The sequence below is a fragment of the Zosterops lateralis genome (genome assembly GCF_965231275.1).
Source record: "Zosterops lateralis genome assembly, chromosome: 31".
In the NCBI taxonomy this organism is placed as follows: domain Eukaryota; kingdom Metazoa; phylum Chordata; class Aves; order Passeriformes; family Zosteropidae; genus Zosterops; species Zosterops lateralis.
The window spans coordinates 1-19119 of NC_139791.1; positions in this window are offsets into that span (position 1 = coordinate 1).

Sequence of the window (19119 nt, forward strand, 5' to 3'; positions counted from 1 at the left end):
AACCCTAACCCTAACCCTAACCCTAACCCTAACCCTAACCCTAACCCTAACCCTAACCCTAACCCTAACCCTAACCCTAACCCTAACCCTAACCCTAACCCTAACCCTAACCCTAACCCTAACCCTAACCCTAACCCTAACCCTAACCCTAACCCTAACCCTAACCCTAACCCTAACCCTAACCCTAACCCTAACCCTAACCCTAACCCTAACCCTAACCCTAACCCTAACCCTAACCCTAACCCTAACCCTAACCCTAACCCTAACCCTAACCCTAACCCTAACCCTAACCCTAACCCTAACCCTAACCCTAACCCTAACCCTAACCCTAACCCTAACCCTAACCCTAACCCTAACCCTAACCCTAACCCTAACCCTAACCCTAACCCTAACCCTAACCCTAACCCTAACCCTAACCCTAACCCTAACCCTAACCCTAACCCTAACCCGCTACCCTAACCCTAACCCGCTACCCTAACCCGCTACCCTAACCCGCTACCCTAACCCGCTACCCTAACCCGCTACCCTAACCCGCTACCCTAACCCGCTACCCTAACCCTAACCCGCTACCCTAACCCGCTACCCTAACCCTAACCCGCTACCCTAACCCTAACCCTAACCCGCTACCCTAACCCGCTACCCTAACCCTAACCCTAACCCGCTACCCTAACCCGCTACCCTAACCCTAACCCGCTACCCTAACCCTAACCCTAACCCGCTACCCTAACCCGCTACCCTAACCCTAACCCTAACCCGCTACCCTAACCCGCTACCCTAACCCTAACCCGCTACCCTAACCCTAACCCTAACCCTAACCCGCTACCCTAACCCTAACCCGCTACCCTAACCCGCTACCCTAACCCGCTACCCTAACCCGCTACCCTAGCATAATTAATTAGTATAATAATAATTAGTTTCATTATTTTATATTATATATTTCATATTTATTAATATTTATATATATTTTTATAAATATAATTATTATATTTATAAATATGTGTTTAAATTATCATAATATAAATATATTAAATATATATTTACAATATAATATATACTAATAAATATATTTAATATTTATTAAATTAGGTTATAAATGTATTTAAATATATTTAAATTTATATAAATATGTATATATATTTATATAAATATATATTTATATATATTTTTATATATTATATAATAATTAATAGTATAATAATTACTAATATATATAATAAATAATTAGCATAAATAATTAGTATAATTAATATAATTATAGATTATAATTAAACCCTAATTGAATAATTAATTATATTAGCTGCATAATTAATTGAGTAATTTGCATATGTGTGGGTAATTAATTGATTGATAATTTGCATAATTGGGGTAATTAATTATGCAAGTGATCTAATTGGGTCATTAGTGGTCCAGGTGGGGGGTGTGGTGATTAAGTAATTATCTATAGACACCTACTTCCACCTGGAGGACTAATTAGGTGGTGGGTATATAGGGGGTGTACTATGTGTATAGGGGGGCTATATAGTATGTGTACCGTGTATATAGGGGGAGTATAGGGTGGGTATACCCCCTATATTGGGGGTATATATAAATAAAAAAGAATAAAAATAATAAGTCTGGTGCAGTGGTAGGAATTTTCATGCGGCCAGGGAGTAAATATTGTTATTTATTTAAAGTTTTTTTTAATATTTATTCCCTGGCCGCATGAAAATTCCTACCACTGCACCAGAGTTAGAAATAAAGTTTAACTTTATTTCTAACTTTAAATTACAAAGGAAGAGAAAGAAAGAGAGAAAAACAGAGAGAGAGAGAGAAACAGAGAAAAACAAAGAGAGAGAGAGAAACAGAAAAACAAAGTAAGAGAAAGAGAAACAGAGAAAAACAAAGTGAGAGAGAGAGAGAGAAACAGAGAAAAACAAAGAGAGAGAGAAACAGAAAAACAAAGTAAGAGAAAGAGAAACAGAGAAAAACAAAGTGAGAGAGAGAGAGAAACAGAGAAAAACAAAGAGAGAGAGAAACAGAAAAACAAAGTAAGAGAAAGAGAAACAGAGAAAAACAAAGTGTGTGAGAGAGAGAAACAGAGAAAAACAAAGAGAGAGAGAGAGAGAAACAGAGAAAAACAAAGAGAGAGAGAAACAGAGAAAAACAAAGAGAGAGAGAGAGAAACAGAGAAAAACAAAGAGAGAGAGAGAAACAGAGAAAAACAAAGAGAGAGAGAGAGAAACAGAGAAAAACAAAGTAAGAGAAAGAGAAAAACAAAGAGAGAGAGAGAAACAGAGAAAAACATAGTGAGACAAAGAGAAACAGAGAAAAACAAAGTGAGACAAAGAGAGAGAGAAACAAAGCAAAAGACAGACGTAGAGCGAAAGAGAGTGAGACAGAGCGAAAGAGAGTGAGACAGAGCGAAAGAGAGTGAGACAGAGCGAAAGAGAGTGAGACAGAGCGAAAGAGAGTGAGACAGAGCGAAAGAGAGTGAGACAGAGCGAAAGAGAGTGAGACTTCGAGAGAAACAGTTGTTAGAGTGAAAATAAAAGAGAAACAGCATTAGAGTGAAACTGAGACAGAGTGAGCGTGAGACAGAAACAGAGAAACAGACTGAGAGACTGAGAAAGAAAGAGAAACAGACTTAGACTGAAAAACAGTTACAGTGAAACACAGGGAAAGAGAAACAGCTAGAAATAGAACAACAGAGGAAAGCAAAGAGTTAAGAGAGAAAGAAGCAGAGTGAGAGAGAAAAGGAAATAGCATGAAGATATAGAGAGGAAAATAAATAGACTTACCTGGAATTAGGGAAAGAGAGTGAGGGAAAGCAAGAAATAGAGTGAGAGAAAATGACTCAATGACACCAAATAAAGACAGGAGCCAAAGGGGGGCAGAAGGGGCGGGGGGGAATCTTTATTAGGGTGGATTCAACTTTTATTGAATGAACATTTTTATTTACATATCAGCAAAACACACGGAAACAACATATACAAATGCAAGTACAGATACAACCCATAGACACGCTGATAAAAGTACAGCTTCGTACAGAACGATACGTGGAAACACGGCAGCAATGCAAATACGGAACAATACGGGGAACCGCAAGCCAAATACATATTGAGACAATAGAACAGTTTTTCTACTTCTGAAACATTAATTATATCTCATTTTATTGGTACAGGAAATGCAACACAAAAGCAGCACATGTAAAATAGAACGGTCATCCACCACACACACCTCCTTCAGCTTGCACACAAACCCACTCTCGCTCTCACCTCAAAGCACCTCCCAACAACCCCCAACCACCGACACACACTCGCAGCACTCCTCGGGAACGTGGTTCCCGGGAGCCTCGACACAAACCGGCCTGCCTGACGAAAACCCCGGTCCCTAGGCCGTCGGCACCCAAACTTTGGCGATGAACATCGCCTCGCAGACCGGCCGGGACCGAGGAAAAAAAAACCCAGCCGGGGGGGAAAATTAAAAAAAACCCCCCCAGCTGGGGATTTTTTATTCTAAATTTAAAGTGTGTTGAAAAACCTGAAAGGCAAAAGTCACACACACAAGGTTACAACCACTCAACACATGCACCTCCTTCACCTTACACACAAACTCACCCTCACTCTCACCTCAGACCACCTCCCAACGACCCCCAACCATCGACACACACTTGCGGCACTCCTCGGGAACGTGGTTCCCGGGAGCCTCGACACAAATCGTCCTGCCTGACGAAAACCCCGGTCCCTAGGCCGTCGGCACCCAAACTTTGGCGATGAACATCGCCTCGCAGACCGGCCGGGACCGAGGAAAAAAAAACCCAGCCGGGGGGGAAAATTAAAAAAACCCCCCCCAGCTGGGGATTTTTTATTCTAAATTTAAAGTGTGTTGAAAAATCTGAAAGGCAAAAGTCACGCACACAAGGTTACAACCAGTCAACACATGCACCTCCTTCAGCTTACAAACAAACCCACCCTCACTCTCACCTCAAAGCACCTCCCAACAACCCCCAACCATTGACACGCACTCGCGGCACTCCTCGGGAACGTGGTTCCCGGGAGCCTCGACACAAACCGGCCTGCCTGACAAAAACCCCGGTCCCTAGGCCGTCGGCACCCAAACTTTGGCGATGAACATCGCCTCGCAGACCGGCCGGGACCGAGGAAAAAAAAACCCAGCCGGAGGGGAAAATTAAAAAAAACCCCCCCAGCTGGGGATTTTTTATTCTAAATTTAAAATGTGTTGAAAAACCTGAAAGGCAAAAGTCACGCACACAAGGTTACAACCAGTCAAACCAGTCAGCACACACACACACACAGGCAAACACAAGCAAACACAGACAACTCTCATACACACACAGTCACTCTTCAGCATAGGTGGTAGATTCCAGGAAACTTGTAGCATCGGCAACCGCAGAGATGCTAATCCTCCTCAGGGACCTGGAAGACAACAAGAGGTGGTCAACAAAGGCTTATCTGACAGCAAGTTATCCCCACTCCAGGCCCACATCTCTTATGCCCAAAACTCCATAGAAAATAGGTGAACTGTGAAGTTTTACAACTGTTCTACCTCACTAAGACTATGTGCCAGGGCAGGGCAGCTCATACATAAGTGGCATAAGATAGCCTGATACAACATAGACACATACAATAGGATACACCATAGTCACATACAATAGCATCCAGCATAGTCACATACAATAGCATCCAGCATAGTCACATACAATAGCATCCAGCATAGTATGATACACTATAGTCACATACAATAGGATACAGCATAAGGCAGCATAGTCATATATAATAGGATACAACATAGTCACATACAATAGGATACAGCATAAGCCAGCATAGTATGATACAATATAGTCACATACAATAGGATACAGCATAAGGCAGCATAGTCACATACAATACAATACAGCATGGTCACATACAATACAATACAGCATAAACCAGCATAGTCACATACAACATATTCAGATACAATGTAGGCACATACAATATAAACCAACATAGTGAGATGCAATAGACTCAGATACAATGTAGGCACACACAATATAAGCCGACACTGAGAGACGCAATATTGGCGCATTCAATGTTGGCACACACGATGTGAGCCGAGAGACAGAGAATACAAGTGCTGACTTCAGATGACTCTGGAAGATACTGCATGCACATGAGGGGAATGTAATACCCTCCCTATAAAAGTCCAAGAGAATGGCATCTGAAAAGGCAGCACTACTGAAGCTGAGAACGAAAATGGATGAGAACGCTCAAGTGTCCATGTGCCAGCCTCAAAAAGTCAAAATGTAACAAGGCCAGAATAAGGATGATCCGGAAAAGCATGTGAGGAGAGTACGGCCGACGTCGGCCTGAAGGATGCGGATAAAGCGCCTGGATGTAACAAAGGCCTATCACACAGAAGACGAGGGACACAAACAACACAACGCAGACGCAGACAACACAGCAGACACAACTTGAAACTGCCAGGCAGCTTCACCTTATGGACCCGAGACTCCTAGCACAAGATGAGCCACAGGCTGATGATGCCAAAGGAAAGAAAGCTTTAAGGCAATAGCACGTGATGATGAAACAGAACTCCTTACAAGAACTAGTGCCTAAGTTGTTAATAGGATGCTCGAGAAGCTGGGTAGGCCGAGAGAAGGAAGCGATGACTGCCGGGTGACTGTGGCGATAGCTCTGGACGCGAAGGTGACCTCCTCGGGTGAAAACGTCCACGAGGATGTTGAGACTTGAAGATGGATGACGGCGCAAAACACGCGAGGACGCGGAACTGCCCTGCCCGGCAAAGCCTCCGGTGAGGCCGAGGTGAAACCCTCTCCCGTTACTTCCCACTAGGGCCCTCTCCTCTAAGCTAACTCTGAATTGCCTCCTTTTGCAAAGCTTTTTCCCCTTCACCCAAACACCAGCCCAAACACTTATCTTTCAGAAGATGAGCGCACAAAAATCCATCTTCAATGGAAAAGAACACATCCGCTTCAGTGCTGCCATATCCGATCTTGGGCTCCGCACCTCATGGTACCTAAGACAACAAAACAGAAAATGTGACAATTGCCTGACAGAAAACATAATCCCCAGGCCTCCACTGCACCGCTACCCCGGCTCACCTCAGATAACCATTTGACTCCTGAGGCAGCCCGGAGGGTACCTGCAAAAGGAAAAGGTACACATTTAGCGTGCTGTTAGACACCGCTCACCTGAGTCATCCTGCCAAAATGTCAACTCACCTGCTTGCCTCTCTTCCCTGGTATGCGTAGGGCCGCAGCAGCTCCTACAAAGAAACAAAGCAAAAAGCAGGCTGAGTTACTGTGAAAACACAACTGCTCCAGGCTGACAGAACTCTGAAACATGTATATCTTAAACTTGTACCCACCAAGCTGCTGGGATCCAGGACTGGAACACCTTGCAAGTGGACCACCTAAAAAAAAAAAAAAAAAAAATCATCAACAGTGTATGCTTAGAGTTGCACCAGAAATTGAGACCTAAGCAACAACTGCTTCCATCCACCAGTCAACACTCACCTTGTCTGCTTCACCTGGACTGCCAGTATCCCATGTTACCTCCTAAAAATAAAGACAAAGAACAATGCTGTAACACAGGCACCATGTACACTGCCACTGCAGAGACAAACAAGGACTGACTTAAACTCACACCCACCTGGGCACTAGCATCCAGAACCAGGACACCTCACACATGAACCACCTGAAACAAAAAAAACAAGAGGGGATGATTAGAATTGCACCAGAAATTGACACCACAGCAATAATAACTGCTCCCATGCACTGCCTCACCTTGCCCTCCTCACATTGACTGGCGATATCGCGCTTTACCTCCTAAAAATAAAGACAAAGAGCAGTGCTGAAACATAGCCACAATTTACACCTCCCCTGCAAAGACCAAATAACACTCACCCTCTCACAGCTATGGACTCCACCAATACAGAGTGCTCCGCTTTTAATCCATCTGACTTGATCCATCGGCAACTGAAAGAAAGTTAGGGCAAAAGTCAAAGTGCTGCAGGATAACTTGACAGCTCCAGGCATCTTCTGTCAACCTACAGATAGCACCGAGAACCCAATGGACCCTACAACTCAAATTTCAAGTCCCCTACACCCAGCTGGGCGGCAGGGCAGAGCAGCATGGGGCCAAATACCAGCAACACCTGTGACACAAGAGACAACAAAGAGACACAACAGGGACAAAAATCTCTGAGCCAGAAGAATGACCATGAGAACTCAGAATGAGATGACCGAGGTAAGAACGATGGCGAGCTGACCAGGCTCAGAAAGCCCTGCAGGAAGAAGATGAAGCCAACGGGATGACTTGTCCCAAAAATCGCAAAGATGGACGTCCGAGAACACTCCAGTTGGAATCTTCTACCTCACTTTGCAGTCATTCAAGACCTAATCCGCCAGAAGGGATAGTTGCGGTGCACGGCTGTCGATACAGCTCAGAACAAGACCTGGAAAGGCATCGGTCTGGATGCTTCTGAAGAGAGATACAATCCCCATGCCCACCTGAGCTCTCAAGTAAACTGTTCAATGGTATCAGCACCTGGCCGAGGAAAGGAGGGACCAGAGATGCTCAGAACAATGTCAGGGTTTTTGATGCACCCCTTGAAGGGCTAAGGGAAAGGACATGAAACACTGAGTGCACAACAAACAAGTGACACGACAACCACCGGGACTGCTCTGCCCTGCACACCTCAGCATTGACATCAAAACTGAGACTTTCCCTTTATGCACCCTAAGGGGCCACTTCTTGGACAGCCTCGTCTCCAAAGCCAAGTCAAAAACCCCTCTCGGCCAGAAGCCAACCCAGCACCCTGCTCCCATCCCCTCTGTGGCTCATCAGCGCTCTACTTATCTCTCAGACAGCTGGAGATGCAAAGTCCCATCCGGTGCAAAAGAAGGCTGCTTCTCCCTCTGGGAAATTCCTGCTATCACCAGGCTGCTCTCCCTTAGTCAGCTACAATAAATAAAAGCAATCATCACTGCATGCTCTTAGCAGCACATTGACCAAAACCCAACAATTCTGCTACTCACCATCTCCTAAGAACATCCAGGTCTTCAGGCCACACACTTCAGCCAGGTTCAGAGGCCAACAACAAGGTCACAAGGTATACCTGGGTTTAAGAGCAGACAAGGTAATGTGGCATTGCTGAAACTTGAGAGGACCCTCGTTCCTACTCCCTACCTCCCCAACTCCTCAGCTGTTAGCAAAGCCTACCTGGAAAAGCACCTTCAAATGGAGAAGATCAAGGCTTCATCACAGAGTCCTGTAATGCTTCCAGAGGGCTCACACCCAGGTCCATCCTCTCGTTGGTCAGGGGAGTTCAGCACAATGAGAGTGGACTGCCTAAAACACACAATAATAGAGGCTTAGAGTGGCACCAGAAATTGACACCACATCAATAATAACTGCTCCCATCCACTGGTCACCACTCACCTCGCCCTCCTCAGATTGACTGGCAACATCCCACTTTACCTCCTAAAAGAAAAACAAAGCAGTGCTGTAACATAGCCACCATTTACTCCTCCCCTGCAAAGGCCAAATAACACTCACCTTCTCAGAGCTATGGACTCCACCAAAACAGAGTGATCTGTTTTCAATCCATCTGATTTAAGCCATCTCCACCTGAAAGAAAGTTAGGACAAAAGTCAAAGTGCTGCAGGATAACTTGACAGCTCCAGGCATCTTCTGTCAATCTACAGATAGCACCGAGAATCCAATGGACCCTACAATTCAAATAGTAAATCCCCCAGGCCTTGTTCTATTACCCCTACACCCAGCTGTGCGGCAGGGCAGAGCAGCTCGGGGCCAAATACCACCAACACCTGTGACACAAGAGACAAACAAAGAGACACAACAGGGACAAAAACTCTGAGCCAGAAGAATGACCATGAGAACTCAGAATGAGATGACCGAGGTAAGAACGATGGCAAGCTGACCAGGCTCAGAGAGCCCTGTAGGAAGAAGATGAAGCCAAGAGGATGACTTATCCGAAGGACTGGAAAGATGGATGCCTGACAGTGCTCTGGTCAAAATCCTCTACCAAGCTCTGCAGTCTTGCAAGACCTAATCCGCCAGAAGGGATCGTTGCGGTGCACGGCTGTCGATACAGCTCAGAACAAGATCTGGAAAGGCATCGGTCTGGATGCTTCTGAAGAGAGATACAATCCCCATGCCCACCTGAGCTCTCAAGTAAACTGTTCAATGGCATCGGCAACTGGCCGAGGAAAGGAGGGACCAGAGATGCTCAGAACGATGCCAGGGTTTTTGACGCACCCCTTGAAGGGCTAAGGGAAAGGACATGAAACACTGAGTGCACAACAAACAAGTGACACGACAACCACCGGGACTGCTCTGCCCTGCACACCTCAGCATTGACATCAAAACTGAGACTTTCCCTTTATGCACCCTAAGGGGCCACTTCTTGGACAGCCTCAGCTCCAAAGCTGACTCAAAAATCCCTCTCGGCCAGAAGCCAACCCAGCACCCTGCTCCCATCCCCTCTGTGGCTCATAGCCCTCTACTTATCTCTCAGACAGCTGGAGATGCAAAGTCCCATCCACCGCAAAGGAAGGCTGCTTCTCCCTCTGGGAAATTCCTGCTATCACCAGGCTGTTCTTTCTTAGTCAGCTGCAAGATAACTTGACAACTCCAGGAATCTTCTGCCAATCAAACAAGACCAAACATCAGTGCGTGATCTTATGAGCAAAACCCAACAATTTCTTTCTCAAAACCCAACAATTCTGCTACTCACCATCTCCTAAGAACACCCGGGTCCTCAGGCCACACACTTCAGCCAGGTTCAGAGGCCAACAGCAAGGTCACAGGGTATACCTGGGATTAAAAGCACACAAGGTAATGTGGCATTGCTGAAACTTGAGAGGACCCTCATTCCTCCTCCCTACCTCCCCAACTCCTCAGCTGTTAGCAAATCCTACCTGGAAAAGCACCTTCAAATGGAGAAGATCAAGGCTTCAGCACAGTGTCCTGTAATGCTTCCAGAGGGCTCACACCCAGGCCCATCCTCTCATTGGTCAGGGGAGTTCAGCACAATGAGAGTGGACTGCCTAAAACACACAATAATAGAGGCTTAGAGTGGCACCAGAAATTGACACCACATCAATAATAACTGCTCCCATCCACTGGTCACCACTCACCTCGCCCTCCTCAGATTGACTGGCAACATCCCACTTTACCTCCTAAAAGAAAAACAAAGCACTGCTGTAACATAGCCATCATTTACTCCTCCCCTGCAAACACCAACTAACACTCACCCTCTCAGAGCTACGGACTCCACCAATACAGAGTGATCTGTTTTTAATTCATCTGATTTAAGCCATCTGCACCTGAAAGAAAGTTAGGACAAAAGTCAAAGTGCTGCAGGATAACTTGACAGCTCCAGGCATCTTCTGTCAATCTACAGATAGCACCGAGAATCCAATGGACCCTACAATTCAAATTTCAAGTCCCCAGGGCCTTGTTCTACTACCCCTACACCCAGCTGTGCAGCAGGGCAGAGCAGCACGTGGCCAAATACCAGCAACACCTGTGACACAAGAGACAACAAACAAGGACACACAACAGGGACAAAAACTCTGAGCCAGAAGAACGACCATGAGAACTCAGATTGAGATGACCGATGTAAAGACTAATGGAGAGCTGACCAGGCTCAGAAAGCCCTGCAGGAAGATGAAGCCAACGGGATGACTTGTCCCAAAAATCGCAAAGATGGACGTCCGAGAACACTCCAGTTGGAATCTTCTACCACACTTTGCAGTCTTGCAAGACCTTATCCGCCAGAAGGGATCGTTACGGTGCACGGCTGTCGATACAGCTCAGAACAAGATCTGGAAAGGCATCGGTCTGGATGCTTCTGAAGAGAGATACAATCCCCATGCCCACCTGAGCTCTCAAGTAAACTGTTCAATGGCATCGGCAACTGGCCGAGGAAAGGAGGGACCAGAGATGCTCAGAACAATGTCAGGGTTTTTGACGCACCCCTTGAAGGGCTAAGGGAAAGGACATGAAACACTAAGTGCACAACAAACAAGTGACACGACAACCACCGGGACTGCTCTGCCCTGCACACCTCAGCATTGACATCAAAACTGAGACTTTCCCTTTATGCACCCTAAGGGGCCACTTCTTGGACAGCCCTGTCTCCAAAGCCGACTCAAAAACCCCTCTCAGCCAGAAGCCAACCCAGCACCCTGCTCCCATCCCCTCCGTGGCTCATCAGCGCTCTACTTATCTGTCAGACAGCTGGAGATGCAAAGTCCCATCCGGTGCAAAAGAAGGCTGCTTCTCCCTCTGGGAAATTCCTGCTATCACCAGGCTGCTCTGCCTTAGTCAGCTACAATAAATAAAACCAAACATCACTGCATGCTCTTAGCAGCACATTGCCCAAAACCCAACAATTCTGCTACTCACCATCTCCTAAGAACACCCGGGTCCTCAGGCCACACACTTCAGCTGAGTTCAGAGGCTGACACCGAGGTCACAGGGTATACCTGGGTTTAAAAGCAGACAAGGTAATGCGGCATTGCTGAAACTTGAGAGGGTCCTCGTTCCTCCTCCCTACCTCCCCAACTCCTCAGCTGTTAGCAAATCCTACCTGGAAAAGCACCTTCAAATGGAGAAGATCAAGGCTTCATCACAGCGTCCTGTATTGCTTCCAGAGGGCTCACACCCAGGCCCATCATCTCATTGGTGGGGGGGAGTTCAGCACAATGAGAGTGCACTGCCTAAAACACACAATAATAGAGGCTTAGAGTGGCACCAGAAATTGACACCACAGCAATAACAACTGCTCCCATCCACTGGTCACCACTCACCTCGCCCTCCTCAGATTGACTGGCGATATCCTGCTTTACCTCCTAAAAACAAAAACAAAGAGCAGTGCTGTAACATAGCCACCATTTACTCCTCCCCTGCAAAGGCCAAATAACACTCACCTTCTCAGAGCTATGGACTCCACCAATACAGAGAGATCTGCTTTTAATTCATCTGATTTAAGCCATCTCCACCTGAAAGAAAGTTAGGACAAAAGTCAAAGTGCTGCAGGATAACTTGACAGCTCCAGGCATCTTCTGTCAATCTACAGATAGCACCGAGAATCCAATGGACTCTACAACTCAAATTTCAAGTCCCCAGGCCTTGTTCTACTACCCCTACACCCAGCTGTGCAGCAGGGCAGAGCAGCATGGGGCCAAATACCAGCAACACCTGTGACACAAGAGACAACAAACAAGGAGACACAACAAGGACAAAAAACTCTGAGCCAGAAGAATGACCATGAGAACTCAGAATGAGATGACCGATGTAAAGACTAATGGAGAGCTGACCAGGCTCAGAAAGCCCTGCAGGAAGAAGATGAAGCCAACAGGATGACTTGTCCCAAAAATCGCAAAGATGGACGTCCGAGAACACTCCAGTTGGAATCTTCTACCTCACTTTGCAGTCTTGCAAGACCTAATCCGCCGGAATGGATCGTTGCGGTGCACGGCTGTCGATACAGCTCAGAACAAGACCTGGAAAGGCATCGGTCTGGATGCTTCTGAAGAGAGATACAATCCCCATGCCCACCTGAGCTCTCAAGTAAACTGTTCAATGGCATCGGCAACTGGCCGAGGAAAGGAGGGACCGGAGATGCTCAGAACAATGTCAGGGTTTTTGACGCACCCCTTGAAGGGCTAAGGGAAAGGACATGAAACACTAAGTGCACAACAAACAAGTGACACGACAACCACCGGGACTGCTCTGCCCTGCACACCTCAGCATTGACATCAAAACTGAGACTTTCCCTTTATGCACCCTAAGGGGCCACTTCTTGGACAGCCCTGTCTCCAAAGCCGACTCAAAAACCCCTCTCAGCCAGAAGCCAACCCAGCACCCTGCTCCCATCCCCTCCGTGGCTCACAGCCCTCTACTTATCTCTCAGACAGCTGGAGATGCAAAGTCCCATCCAGTGCGAAAGATGGATGCTGTTCCCCCAGTGAAATTCCTGCTATCACCCGGCTGTTCTTCCGTAGTCAGCTACAATAAATAAAAGCAATCATCACTGCATGGTCTTAGCAGCACATTGCCCAAAACCCAACAATTCTGCTACTCACCATCTCCTAAGAACATCCAGGTCCTCAGGCCACACACTTCAGTCAAGTTCAGAGGCTGACACCAAGATCACAAGGTATACCTGAGTTTAAGAGCAGACAAAGTAATGTGGCATTGCTGAAACTTGAGAGGACCCTCACTCCTTCTCCCTACCTCCCCAACTCACCCCAATGCCTTGGCTGTTACCAAAGTCTACCCAAATGACACCTTCAAAAGGGAAAGAATAAGGCTTCTTCAGAGAGTCCCAGAACACTTTCAGAGGGGTCATGAGAGAAGCCAACTGGGTCTGTTGGCCGGTTGATGAGGGGGTCTCAGTGTAATAGGATTGGACCACCTAAGACACACAAATGACAATAAATTCTTAGACTTACACCACAATGTGGTCCTATCATTATATCTCCAGGCTGTGGCCCCTGACTTATCTTTGAGGTGAATCCACTTTGGAGCTGAAATGAGTCTGCCTCAGAAGACCTCCCGCTCGCCACTTAGCCTCAATCAGATACAAAAAAGAAAACCAAGACCAATGTACAAATTTAGTGGCACATGGGTCAAACCCCCATGAGGGGGCTACTTGCCCTCTGCCAAGTGTGCCTGGGCCCTGGAGTCTGTGGTTTCACCCCACATTGAAGGCGAGGGCTGTTAGAATGTTTGATACCCAGGTTAGTGAAGGGCAAAATTGCACAGCGCTTCTCTGAGCATGGTGGATGTGCTGTAAGACACATCAATGAACCTGCTGTTTCTTGTGAAAAAGCCCTGGGGGAGGCCCTCAAGTGAACACCCTTTCTCACTTTGTGGCCTTCAAAATCCCCGAACTGTAATTCCTAACCGGGTACCCAGCTCACAATCCTTGACTTACCTATTAGAAGCCTTGATCACAAACATCACCTTTGACACAAACCCTTTTGTGGCAACGAATCTGCTGAAAGAATCTGAAGTATCATACTTGACACAACCTGGAATTTCGGGAGCTGCACTCCTCCTAAAAAAAAAAAAAAAAAAAAAAAAAAACAAACCCAGAAATTACAAAAGCACCTTACCACCCCTGAACACACAACCCAAACCCCTAAACTTAAATACTCCCTGTATTCAATAGTGTCTTCTTCATGGAGTCTTCAAAGCCTCCCTCACTTGCAGGTGCCCAAAAGCACCTACTGAAATAAGCTGAGATAAACCAAAAGAGCCTCTTCACTGAAAAGAGAGGAGAGCTCTTATCCCAGCTGATCCCCAGGAGGGAATGAAGCCCTTAGCAAAAGCTGGGGTTTATATACCCCTGTTGGGGGGGCCGCCTCCCTTTCCCACAATTCCCTGGGAAAAGGGAGGAGACAAATCCCACCGGGTATAAAAGCCCTGGGAAAGGCTGTTGTTGTTTGGCTCCTCTGACTTAAATTCCAGGTGAGTAAGGGGCCCCATGTAGTGATAAACACATCAGAAAAATAATAGTGCTTTCTTTTTTGCTGGAACAACCTTGAGCAAAAGGGCAGAAAAGGGGTGAAAAAGAAAGCTTTGTGTTTTGGTAAGGTAGTTAGATAAATTGGATAACTTGTTGCTGACTTGTGTTATTATTCTTAAGTGATTACTAAGTAGTACTCCACATGTGACTAAATAGGAGAGAGAAGATTAATGCCAATAAGAATGGTATAAATCTCACTAGGACTTTTAATTAGGGTCCCCTTAGTTGTATCTACATTATAGAAAAAAATAAGAAATAATAACAGACTCCCAGGCAGCATTATGTGCTGGGCTCGCTCCCGTCTGAGATATTTGGGACCGGGCTGTGGGTAAAAGTGCCCTGAAATGCTGTTTTAAAATGCTGAAAATGGATACCTTCCTCTAACTGAACCCATTAAACTGAGGAAAGGGGGAAGATACCCCGCTTAAACTGACACAATGGGCAATAAAAGGCTTCTCCCCTTTGCTTTAGTCCCCTAAAATATTGGCAAAAGAAGAGTTTTCCTGTGGGAAGATAACTAGAGGTAATGCTAAAGGCAATCCTAGCTCTGCTACACTGCAGCTATGTTAATTATCAAAGAGTGGGAACAGTCTAGCCCTCCCAGGTATGGGTGTGATAAAGAGTGAGTTAGCTGGGAGGGGGGTCAGTGGGAGTCTGCTAGCCGTGCTGTGCGGAGGAAAGGACGGGAGGTCTGTTGAGGGAAAAACGACATAAGCTACAGTACTAGGGACAGAAGGGGATAGGCAGGTGTGCTAGGGACAGAAAAGAGTTAGCTGGAGAGCAGAAGTCCCTCTCACCTACTGGTTCCCTGTGCGGGCAGGCAGAGGTAACCCCTTAAAAATGACCCCTGGGGGACCCAGTGCCTTGTAATCCTTGCAAGTCACACCTGGAACTGCTTAAACTTGGATGGCTGGGGAGAGGTAAAGAAAAGTCCTGGAGGTCATTGGCTTCGCTGCACAGCCTGGTGTCTGCCTCTGAAGCTTCAGGGCTGTGGGGTGTCCACTCCATGGAAAACAGCTGTCCCTTGGGTCCAGGGGTGATTTAGAAAGATTTGGGAAGGACGTGCAGTTGCTGGGATAATTTCAGTGGTTTTAGGACCAGGTCTGGGATGCTTAAGCTTTTTAGGAGCTGGTGGAAATAGTTTAGGTGTTCTGAAGCAGGCCGGTCAGGATTTAAAGAAGGTGACTGTGGCTTCGGGGGCTTCTAGAGGCCCCTGAAAAGTTTGTAGGACCTCCTAAGTCCTCCTAGGCCCTGGAATACCACTCAGAAACCTCCGATGGCCTGCTAGAGGGACCTGACGACATCTATGGTATCCCTGGAGGTCATGAGGTCCCTGAAACTTTGCCAAGACTTAATGGAGCACCGAATGTTCTGGTCTGCTGGGATAGGGATGATTCTGAACAGAAAATTACTCCCCTGCCAGGTGCACGAGTTGTAACATAATGTGCCTCGTGGACTCTCCTGATAAACTGATGTTGTGAGCCCCTCGGGGGCTTGGGGATAGAGAGGAAATGAGAATCTGAGGCCACCCAGAGGTGTACGGTGGGGAGACAGATAGAGACGGGGTAAAGGCAGTCTTGCCTCTGATATATTGCAGCTATGTTAATTAGTCAAGAGTGAGACCAGCCTTGCCCTCACAGTTATGGGTGCGATAAAAGAGTGACTTACCTGGTAGACGGACAGTTGGAGTCTGCCGGCCGTGCCACGAGGAGGAGGGGACTGCAGGGCACACGAGGGACGGACGGGGTTAGGTGGCCGTGCTAGAGATGGGAAAGAGCGAGCTGGAACTGCAGAAGGAGGAGAGAAAAAAGACAAAGAGCCAGAGCTGTGTGGATCTGCTCATGGGAGGCTACATAGAAGAGATATGAAAGACTTCTAGATAACAAGGTGCTGATGCCTGAAGCCTTCTGAGGTTTTAAAGAAGCACTCGGGGTGTTGTGGCTGTCTCGACAACGGCGGTGTACCATCTGCCAGTCCCGGTCCGGGAAAAATTGTCTGACATTTGCAATTTTGATAAGCGTATTCCTGGTTTTCTACAACAGCACCTGAGTAGAAAAGTGGCTGGATTCCACAGGTAGGAAAGATTTCTGATTGGATTTCTAGGGGGCTTGAAGTAGCCTTCCGAATACCTAAGGCCAGCGAGAAAGCTGTCCCTAGCGGGCTTCACCTGGGGGAAATCCTCTGATGATCTGAATTTTAAGACATGTAATCCCAAGGTCAGATCTGGGCTCCTGGCTGTAAACAAGGGCTATTTGGCATATTTAGGAACTTTCCAACCTAGTGTCTAAAGAGCCATTTAGAGGAGGCAACTCTAAGGCCAAAGCTGGCCAGAGCTTGTGTTCTCAGCACCATTCATTTAGAAAAACTCTTGTGATATTGGCAAATTTAAGAGGTGACACCCACTTTCACACCGTGGCTCCCGGATGCAAACGATATGTCTTTTCAATGGTGAGGAAATCCACACACTCTAGGGTCTCGAGGTCGCTTCACGTGACGGTCACAGGAGCCGAAATCCAGCCAGAGGCATAGCTCCCAGAAAACTTCTACCATAAGAAATCCTGCAAAATTTGCAGTTTTAGGAGGGGAACCCCACAGGACACACGAGGCTTCTCACTCCAAATGGGAGCTTCTTTCCCCATGATGAAAAAGTCAGCGAGCCGTCCTGGCGAGACCAGTTCGTGGGAGGTGCGTGACACTGGAGGGCTGGGCAGACCTGACTCCACGGAAGCTTTAATCTGAAAGAACTCATGTAATGTTGGTGTTTTTGAAAGGTAGAATTTAGACCCTGGCTGATGCCTCAGAGTGATTATTTTACACAGTAAATAAAGATTTCCATTGCGGTGTCTGTAGGTGGCTTTGGAGACAGCCCCTGAACTCCGTGACTGAGAAGAGCCATAGTTGCTGGCAGCTGTCATCCGGGAGGAATTCTGTGACATGCACAATTCAAGAAATGCAAAAGTTCAACACCTGATACGTAGATGCAAAAGACTCCTGTTTTCCTGAGGTAAGAAACACTTCAAACCTGACATTCGAAAGGAGTTCAAAATATACACCCGGGAGTGCCGTGATTCACAAAGAGCTACATCCTGGCAGATGGTCTCTGTGGTAAAACCTGAAACACTAGAAATTTTAGGAAGCAGAATCCAAACTATGCCACCTGTAAGGAAAAGGTACCTCTGTTCAAGAGCTAGAATAACTGGCACCTGAATGTTTCACAGTAAGTTGACGAGAGGGCTGAAGGGATGCCAAGGCCACCTACACCTTTACTTCCTAGAACGGCTGATGTCAGACGAGAACTGCGATTTCACAAGCGGAAGTAAAACTGATTCCAAGTCGTGGGGCAGCAGTACTGCTCTCTGTCCACGAGGTGGCGACACTGCCACCGAGCTCGGCCAGGAACTGCGGCGAGCTTTGGGGCGGGCGGAGAACGGAGGCAAAATTTGCCAGAGAGCCTATTTTATTCCCTTCAGCCTCAGCATCTGTTCTTATGGTTTCAAAGCACTTGATGGGATCATTCCTACACAAAACCAATAGGCATTATTTTCAAAACTATTACCCATCTCTGGTCAGAGTTTCCTACATTTCTGTATGCAATAGAGTGGATAGAGAGAAGGTTTCTTTCTGAAAGAATTTAGAGATAAGCTCCTATTTTTGACAATATCTATAAAAACAAAAAAAATTTAACAGGTTTTAGTATTCTACAACCACTCGTGCCTGTGAATTTTCTGGCAGCTTTGGGATCATCCGGGGGAGGGCACCCAGCATGACCCCTCCTCATTCCTCGCTCACCTGCTCCTCCACTGCCAAGTGGCTCCCTCTTGGTCCCAAATGCTGCCCCAAATGACATCAGAGCCCCCAGGTCTCCACCCCCTCCCCCTCAGCTTTTTTTCCTCACCCCCAAAGAAGGCACAGAAAGAGTCAAACTGCCCTGGACAGCAGCACGGTGCTTTATTCCAGCCCTTTCCGAGTGTACATCCCCCCCAAAAAGGGACTTTGCTGCAACAAGAAAGGGGGACAGCCCCCAGAAGGGTTGCAGTCCCTCCTTACCCCTGCAGTCACAGGCAAGAGACACAAAGGATTGGCAGCAGAGAAGATGGGGGGGGGGGCGTGGATTAAGATCAGGGTGCAGGATGAAACTTTAAAAAAAAAACACCAAACAAAAAACTTGAGATGGCCAGCAGGGCAGAGAGGGATTTAAAAAGAACAGAAATAGCAAATGGGACACAAGGATCCCAGATTTCCTGTGGGAAAGTGGCACGAGGAGTACCACAGAGCCACGGAGAATAAAAAAGGAATGGGAGTGAGGCATGGAAAAAGACAGAGAAAAAGACAGAGTGCCAGACACATGGCAAGGACAGAGGCATACGGCGACAAAGAGGGAAACGAGGAACCGGAGAGGAAACGACCACGGCAGGTGCTGGTGGGGGGAAGACGGGCAAAGCACAGCACAGGGATGGAGATGGAGAGGTGTGGCCAGAAGGGGGGAGGCTTATGGAGAGAAGGGTACAATAAGTGCAAAGGACTGGGTGACAGGTGCGGACGGGTACGGGC